The 8,404-nt window shown below is 51.4% G+C and overlaps 2 protein-coding genes across 3 annotated transcripts in view; both read left to right on the forward strand.

Moving 5' to 3' along the window:
• Positions 1 to 7,760, forward strand: part of SLC26A2 (solute carrier family 26 (anion exchanger), member 2) — a 28,351-nt gene extending 20,591 nt beyond the window's left edge. The window contains exon 3 of the transcript XR_775124.1: positions 7,683 to 7,760. The gene's annotated coding sequence lies outside the window, so the exon portion shown is untranslated. The remainder of the gene's footprint in view (positions 1 to 7,682) is intronic.
• LOC104839006 (sulfate transporter-like) overlaps positions 1 to 7,769 on the forward strand; it is a 12,518-nt gene extending 4,749 nt beyond the window's left edge. The window contains exons 4-5 of one of the 2 annotated variants that reach the window (XR_775122.1): positions 4,380 to 4,531; positions 7,683 to 7,764. The gene's annotated coding sequence lies outside the window, so the exon portion shown is untranslated. Of the gene's footprint in view, positions 1 to 4,379; positions 4,532 to 7,682 lie in introns of both variants that reach the window. The other variant, XM_010579093.1, reaches the window with a different exon arrangement.
• Positions 7,770 to 8,404: the final 635 nt, after the last annotated feature.

Below are 8,404 nucleotides of genomic sequence, written 5' to 3' on the forward strand. Positions count from 1 at the left end.
GTAAGGGCCAGCAGCGAGGGACACCCCCGTCCTGCTGCGTTACAGGGGCTGCCGCAGGCCTTGGGGCAGCAACACGTATCACCGCCGCAACGGCAATCACGGGAGGAGGCTTTGCAGGGGTTTATCCCCAGAGGTCCGCGAGTGACCCGAGCTTTATGCCTGAAAATCTTGTTCCCCGTGGCACCCTGGCATTAACCACCATCCGACTGCTTTTTTGGGGAGAGGGAGGGTCGAGGCGGGACGCTAAGGTCAAAGGAGAGAGGAGCTGTAGGCAAGGTTTGCCATCCGCTCCTCCGAGGAGCCCTGGCCATGCTTCCCACCTGCCCACGGGGAGGCATGGCCCCAGCCTCCGAGGCCGGGCGTGAAGGTGAGCAGCTCCCCTGTGCTGTGCCTCTTGGCTGTGCAGCTCCAGGTCTGCACCCCCAGACAGCAAAGGGGCTGCAAGCCGGCTCGGTCCCACCAGGAAGGTTCACAAATGGAACTGGAGCTTGTTACGTGTAACTCCAGTGTGCCTATAGTGGCCCAACACAGAATAACTAGGGAAAGAGAAGATGCCAGCATCCTCTCTTGTGGTGCAGTCCCTTGAAAATTGCATCGTGGACAAATGCACACCCCGAGGCATCTTTAGGCACCAGACAGCAAGGCCACTCACCCACCTCCTGAGATGTGCAGCAGTGGGGGCTATGGCCTGATTGCACTGGGATGAGAACCACCAGTCCCGCTCACTAACATATATTCATCTTTTGCCACCTTTATTTTGGACTGCCCTTCTCTTCCCCCACAGCCACTCTGAGTCAATGCGGGAAATGGAGTGCAGAGGCTTATTTATTTTCCAAACACCCTACGGCACAGAGTTTCATAGCCCCCTTGATGGCCACAAAACAACAGCAACAAACCTGGCAACGGTAAAGCACTTCCCTTAAAAACAAACAAAGTTTCGGAAAACTGGTGGGAGTTTGTTCAGCTGATGGTTCTTGCTCAGGCTCTGTGTGTGGCTCAGGACAGTCTGCTGCAGGGGAGGAGAGGCACTTTCCTCTGCTGTTATTTACAGACTGGAGTTTATGTGACTTCCATGGCTGAAATGACAGATTTCCTCCCGCCAAAAGGCATCTGAGATCACCAGCTGCTCTTCATAAACTGTAAATCAGGAACACCTGTGTCACAGCTTGTAATGGCCACAGTTCTCCCAGTGTTTAGCAGGATCTGTGCTACCTTCCACATGTGCAGCTGGATCCTGACAGCAGCTGGAGACACAGCGCTATCACTCGTAGCGGTGGGGCAGGGTTGCCTTGCCCCTGCAGCACTGCCAGGCATACAGCTGGAGGGAGCCTTGGCTCCGAAGCGGACATGGGGACCTGTCCTTTCTGCTGGGCTGGCAAAAGCAGTGTCCTGCTGGCTCTGCATCCCAGGGGTGAGTCCTTGCTCTGAGCTGTGAGGCTCTGCAGCATTGCTAAGTACCAGAATAGCTTTTCTTCGTGAACTCCATCTGTAAAAACACCTTCTACATTGCATATTTAATATGTGACTATTCCCTTGGCCTCATCCAAGATGAGGCACCAAAGATATCCCGGTGAAGAGAACTCTAGCTTTGGCAGTCACTCGGGAGCCCAGGGACAGGAAACTATTGTAAATAAAGTGCATGGAAAAGGAATCCTACTGGCTCTGCTCAGGAAAATCTCTTCTTGTGGTCAAAAGATTATTTCAAATGGATTAAAGAGCATGGTACGCCCAGCTGCCTGCAGGTTCTTGGAACAAGGTTGTGAGTGTCAGATGACGCTAAATTGACTGAAGAGGCCAGTACAAGCCTTGCAGGGCTGGACGGACAGGCGTGCTTGGCATGCCCTGGGTGCGGGTGCGAGCGGGGTGCAGCTCCTGGGAGCTACGGCACCTCTCTCCAACGGTCCTCGCAGGCCACCGCAGCATGAGGCAACTCCCCAGGGAGGTTGCATCAGCTGTGGAGCAATGAGTAATGGGGCAGTTTTGTGTCTGAACAGCAAGTCAGTGGAGAAGGAAAGTCTTGTTACCTACAAGGATTATGACCTTCCTTCCCCTTTGGAATTGTGTTGCCGTAACTTCCTTTATAAGACCGTTTATTGAGAAAATTAAATTGTTTTGGTTAGACTTTAGATGCATTTATGATCTCAGTGGGGTCATAAAGCCACAGCAGAAAATAAAACCAGTGCTGATAATTCCTGGGCACAGCCTGGTGCAAGATAGCGCAGATGAGATTACTGTCAGAGCGGTGGTTCCCACAGCCCTCTGCGATGGGAAATGGCTGTTTATATGAGCAGTTTCTGCTCAGAGCTGGGAGAGCTGTGAAAATGCCAAAGAGATACCTGGCAGTTTTTATGGGATGCCTTCCCTTGGAAAGGAGTACCTCCTTTCCTTCTTCTCCAGCCCAGAGCAGCTGGGATCTCGCTGGCAGTTCTTGCACAGGCTGCTTGCCCAGATCGCCCAGCCCGTCGGCTCCACATCCCCATGACCCAGCATTCCTCTGTTCCCCACAGATCACCAAGGTAGCTCAAGGATAATTGCTATTTTTATATCAGTTCCTGGGAAGAGGCCCTGGGTTGTAAATGACACAGAGGAGAGATGAGGAAGGACAAATGACACAGTCCAAGGTCAGTTTATAATCAGTGTCATTGGAGATGAGGCTGGCCTCTCACCACCTGCATCTCCTGGTGGAGGCAGATGTGAGCAGGAATGGACCACAACTGTGGGCCAATTCCCTGGTGAGGGCACAGGGCGCTCGTCTGCCCCCAGCACCCAACTGCAACAGCCCGAGTCCCCCCCCCAAAGGGCCTTAACATCTCAGCTGAGGGGGTGACCCACCACATCTCCCACCCGAGAGGACCCGCCGCTCTGTCCCACTGCCGACACGCTGCACCCCAGGGCATCTCGTGTGCCTGTCCCCTAAAGCTTCACCATGGGCCAAGGAAATGCCATGCAGCTGAAAGCAAATGTTATCCCTCCTGGTAAGCAGCTCACCTCTTATTCTCCTGCTCTCTCTCCCCCCTGCCTTGCTGTGGATCTATAAATACTCCAGGAGTGTGATAAATAGAGGATTGCTGCTAAGGCTTTGTCAGCTGCAGTTGGAGCTGACTGTGCAACTGTTAATTATGCCTCAGCAGCAGCCGGACAGGTTTAAATCCTTTTGATGCTTTGAAATGCTCCCTCTGGGGAAGTTTAAGGAATAAAGGTTGTCGTGGCTGATACGTGTTAGCTTCCCCTTCTAGAAAGCGTATGAGACACTGATTGCTGCATGGAGGGCTGTTCTCCTCACTTCCATTCCCTGTTCCTGGAAACACACACTCTGTATAATAGCAAGAAGCTGCTTCTGCAGATCTATAACTGCAGTAAAGCAGTTAGTGTGCTGCCAGCATGTGCATAGGGTTTACCCATGTAAGCTTTCCCTAGCAGACAAAACTGAGTTGAAAAGAGAAAGCAGAGAACTAGCTGCAGGTGATGGCACTGGATTTCCTGGGGAAGAAAAGGTTAGGGCCAGCATTAATGCCTCACTGGAGATAGCCTGGTGACAAAGGAATCACCGGACAGTGCCTTGGGCTAACATAGTCCAGCTGCAGGTGAAAAGCTCCCAAGGGGTTCAGCACAATCCAGGGACTCTGCTGGGCCCTCTTCTCCCCTGACTCCCTGCGAGCTTGCCAGGCTGAGCTGTGTGGGTGTCTGTGTGCTCACCTACAGGCTTGCTGCTCTGGATTGCTTTATGGGTTTGCTGTGCCATATTTTTACTTGTGTTTCTCAGAAGAAAGGCTTTGCTCTTCCACATTCATGGCAGCTTCCAAATTCTTCCACTGAGTAAGGGGCATGCACCCCTCAGCCTAAAATCCTGGTCTAAAACATTCAAAGTCATGGGATAGCCACATCAGAAACCATTCCTCAGCCACTGGATAAAAATCCCTTCCTTTTTCTGCCACTCACCCCTACCCTCTAGTACAAAGTGCCCTGGGTGCTGTGTGTGTACTCTGTGTAGAGGTATCACCACAGATGATGCCCTGGCAATATGAAAGAAAAATCCAAGTCACAACTATCAGATGGTGATTGTGGGCAAGTGTGTCCAAAGCTGTGTGCAGAGCTGGGACAGAGCCAGACCAGGGCTTGGGCCCCACACACCCCACTCGAGCTGTGTGCTCAAGAGAAAGAGAGGGAGACGTAGGAGGACAGGTCTTCTTTGGCCCTGGCTGTTGCACTAGCTGTGCCAAATTTTTATTGCACACACCAAGTTTACTACTAACCTGAGCGCCACATGTCTGCTTAGGAAGTGCGTATTCTCCTCTTAGAAGTTTGCTCTGGGGCACTATAAAGCACAATAAAGCCCTTGTCATAAACAATAGCCTGCTTTCACAGGTATTTCCTCCTAGATGTAGTCTCCTTCCAACTGTGATAACTGCAGACTGAAGGCTGGGTATGATTTCTGTTGTGCAATCAAATAAACGATGTTGCTGGCAAAGGACGCTGCCTTTGCTGAGCTGGCAGTGTGCACAGGTATGGATACCCAGGCACACCAGCCCAGGTACACACTCATGCACATGCACTTGCATGCCCAACCTTGCAGGTGTTCACCCAGGCACAATGCTGCTGCACCACTTCCAAGCCCCAGCTCTCTGACTCAGGTTCCCCAGGCAGAGTTTTCAGCTTGACAGGGCTGTGATAATTTGCCAGCAAAGCCTGGGGTCTTTCCCTGCTACAGTCACATGGAAAAGAGCCTCCAGCCCCCATGTCTCCAAGCCCCTCCACGAAGTTTGGACCCTGCTGTGAAGGTGAGAGCCTGGGGAGGGGGGACGGGACCGCAGCACTCTGTTCCCTGCTCCATCCTTGGCAAATTACTGAGCATCCAAACCCTATTTGCCTTGAGTTCTTTCCCTCCCTCCACCTGCTGTAAAATGGAAGCGATGAGATTCACATCCCTGAAGAGAACTGCCAGGGCTCAAACCAGACAGCTTTGCAAGTGACATTTTTGGTAGCATTTCCAGATTTTCAGTGGCCAGGAACAGCAAGGGGAAGAGACACAGCAGCTTTTGAGATGCAAAATCCCCCATATTACTTGACTGGGAGTGGGGTCAATTTGTTTTTTCCACAGTGAATCTAAAAGATGGGGCTTTTCTAGCGATGTTCTTGTGAAAACAGGATATTTCAGTCTTTTTTTAATGATACGGCTCAGTATCCTCAGTTTAATCAGCCACCCAGCACCCCTGAGAGCACTGGAGAAGCTGCGGTGACAGCTGTCCATCAGCAGCGGCTGGGCTCCCAGCAATCCCCTTCTCCCCTGCTTACAAACAGCCTCTCATCCAAAGGAGAGCAGATTTACATTAACAGCATGAGTGGCACCTCTTATCTCGGCAGCACCTGGAGCGATAAGGGCAGTTGCATGAGTGATTAACATTAATGTCTAAAGAAGCAGAGCAGCTTCCTGGAGAGGCTGAGAAATGCTTCCTTGTGTCTGCTGGAGGAGCCAGCGCTGCAGCAGGTTCCTGCTTCCCGCATCCTGGCTGTGTCAGGCTGGGCAGTGGCGCTGAGGCTGCGACAATGTCTGGGGCATAGCCACATCCTCCAATTTTAGACATGCAATGGAAATTCACTTTCTCAAACCCTCCTGATCAAGACACAGATGTTTCTCCAGACATGGAGTTGTTTCTCTAGAGGGGAGTTCGGAGCCCTTGGGGGGAGCCTGTCTTTTCCCATGGCTATAGAAGAGGTCCAGGGGGACAAGTCTAATGTAGGCATCCCCAGCGGGTGTCTAGGGAGTAAATGGTGCAAAGAGCCTGCCCATTCTGCCGCAGGCATAACAACCTTTGTGTTACACACCCCATGGTAGGTGCTTTCCTGAGCACTCAACAACCATTTGCCCAGACAAATTAGCGGCTGACACATGCAGGTAATTGTACCTAAAAACTGGAAGATGGCCACTTTGGAAAGATAGACACAAGGAGAATCATCTCACCTTGCTCAGGTGATGCAGAAGTAAATGGGAATGGTAGCATCCTGTGGCACTGATGAAGAGAGAGGATGGGAGCTTCATCCCGACTGAGACAGGTGCCGAAAGCAGAGAGGATAACTCATGGCTGGACATACCCAGGGGGTCCCAGCTCATTGCACACCCCAGGCTGGCTGCAGGTAGGGAGAAAGGGAAAGTTGCGCCATTACCCCACCATCCGCACTGCTCTACCAGTAACAGCCACATCCTGGTTCCCATAGGGACCAATGCCACTCCAAAGGGAGAAGCTGTCAGCTCTCATGGAAGGAAGGAAAAGGAGGAAGGACAGAGATGAAATGAGCTGAAGAGGAAAATTACTTTGGGCAAAGTTCTTGCAGTGTCCAGGATACTCACAAGTAGCAGCAGTAGCTGCTGGTCTCTGTGATCTCCTACAAAATAGTGAAGTCAGCCTGGTGATTGGGAAATCTTTCTGCAATTGCCATTTTGCTATTGAACTAGCTGTACTCTTTGCCCTTTATTCATCCTTGCCTGGAGAGGAATCGGATGGAGTCAATTTGCTCCACTTTGTGTCTGATCATTTTCTGCCTTTTAATCAGAAAGTCTGTCAGGAAGGGGAGGCAGATCAAAGCACCTCCATTTTACTCATCACTGCAAGCCCAGGGCCCCGTGCTGCCCCTCCAAGGCTCTTTAGTGACAAATAATGGTGCCCTCGGTCATTGCCTAGGAAATGACGATCCGCCCCACTCGCCTGGTGATGCTCCCTCCTAGTTACAAGTGGGGTGCTCTGCTTCTTGACGTGCCATTAGTCACTTAGAGGCTCACATCTCACTAGCTCTTAGGAGACCTCACTGGGGAAAACAGCTCCATAGTTCTTCCAGCTCCATGCAGGAATGATGAGTCTGGCTGAAAAACAGTTTTGCACGTTCTTTTAAAGAAGGCAGTTCCCTGCCCTGGCTTGAAGGGTCAGACGTTGCCGCTTCCCCAGGGATTGCTTAGCAAAGAGGAAAGTAGTGTTGCCAGACTGTGATGTGGGTTTGTCATGACAGCCACGGGCCAGTTCCTGGTTAGATACAGTGTGTTAGGGGAAGAGTAACCCACCTAGGAAAACCATCGATGTGACGCTAAGTTGGAAAAATAAAGGTCAGGGAGAATCAGGGAAGACCAGAGCTCTGCTGGTCTAGCAGAGCCAGAGCAGCTCCTGAGGAGGGGACACACACTGCCTGGCCACCCGAGACAGCCCAGCTATCAGCTAATGAACTGGCTCAGCTGCTGGCGATTACAATTTGAACAGTCCAAGCGGGGAAGCCTGTGCCAGCGGGACTGAGGGAAGTGAGGAGGGGGCAGGAGGGGAGGGGGCGGACATGGACACACATGGCAGCCTGGGGAGCACTGGGCTCCGTGCTGCCTTCTTGGCAGCCGCCATCTGGCTGGCTAATTAGTGCACGTTATAATGTCCTTTGAGAGTTTGCAGTACTTGTTAGTAATAATAATAACAACAATGATAATAGTCAAGATTAAAAATAATTAAGGAAGCAAACCGTAGAGGAGATTGGATGCTCAGCTGCACGGATAACTGAGGGGACTCCCCAGGGTCCTTCCCTGGGGACAAGGCCAATGTTACAAGGTGACAGTCATGGTCCACCTGAGCGGGACAAGGATTTGGAGACATTTCAGAAGTGCCACCAAACCTTCTATCTCTGATACATTGGTATTGTCTCCTCCTTTGCAGGCTGTTTGCCCAAGAATACCTCAATTTCAATGAAAAGGACAGCAGAGGAAAGTTGACAGGACTCCTGACCGTGGGGACCTTATTACCAGAGCTGGAGAAACCAGTGAGCACCTTGGCATGGGTAGCTCTGCTTGCACTGAGTGTGACAATCAGGAGGTGACAGCTTGCCGTGATCTGTGGGGGTGGCAGACATATCACGCTGGCACAAATGGAGGATAGCAGAAGAGGTGAATGATAGCCCAAATAATCTGCAGCTGGTATCAAATCGAGCTGTGAAGGCAAATGATGTTCCACAGAGGGCTTAAGGCAGAGGCTGGTGTTGTAAGCACAGCTAAATGATGCGGTTTCTGATTTTTTTTCTAGTGATAATACGCGTCTCAGAAACTTCGAGAGAAACTCTTTTCCTTGGTGCTGTCATCACTGAAAAAAGGTGAGGAGGAGAAATTGTTTTTCAATGCACCCCTAACAGGTTGTAATCCCAGTTTCTAGCAGCCATCAGAGATGCGGCACAGGGACGGCGAGGGCAGGGCCTCAGCTCAGGCGGGCAGGTGGCATGGTGTTATCATGATGGGCAAAATAGGAGCAGAGAGCTTTGTGCCCCGATGTTTGGCAGCAAGGAAAGCCTCCGAGATTCTTGGCTTTCAGGAAATTAGGAAAAGTCTCAAAGCAGGGTGGGAGGCAAGGCAGGGAGACGAACTGAAATGAGCTTCATTTGCTTGGTC

Source organism: Haliaeetus leucocephalus, unplaced genomic scaffold (genome assembly GCF_000737465.1).
Source record: "Haliaeetus leucocephalus isolate CR32 unplaced genomic scaffold, Haliaeetus_leucocephalus-4.0 Scaffold656, whole genome shotgun sequence".
Lineage (NCBI taxonomy): Eukaryota > Metazoa > Chordata > Aves > Accipitriformes > Accipitridae > Haliaeetus > Haliaeetus leucocephalus.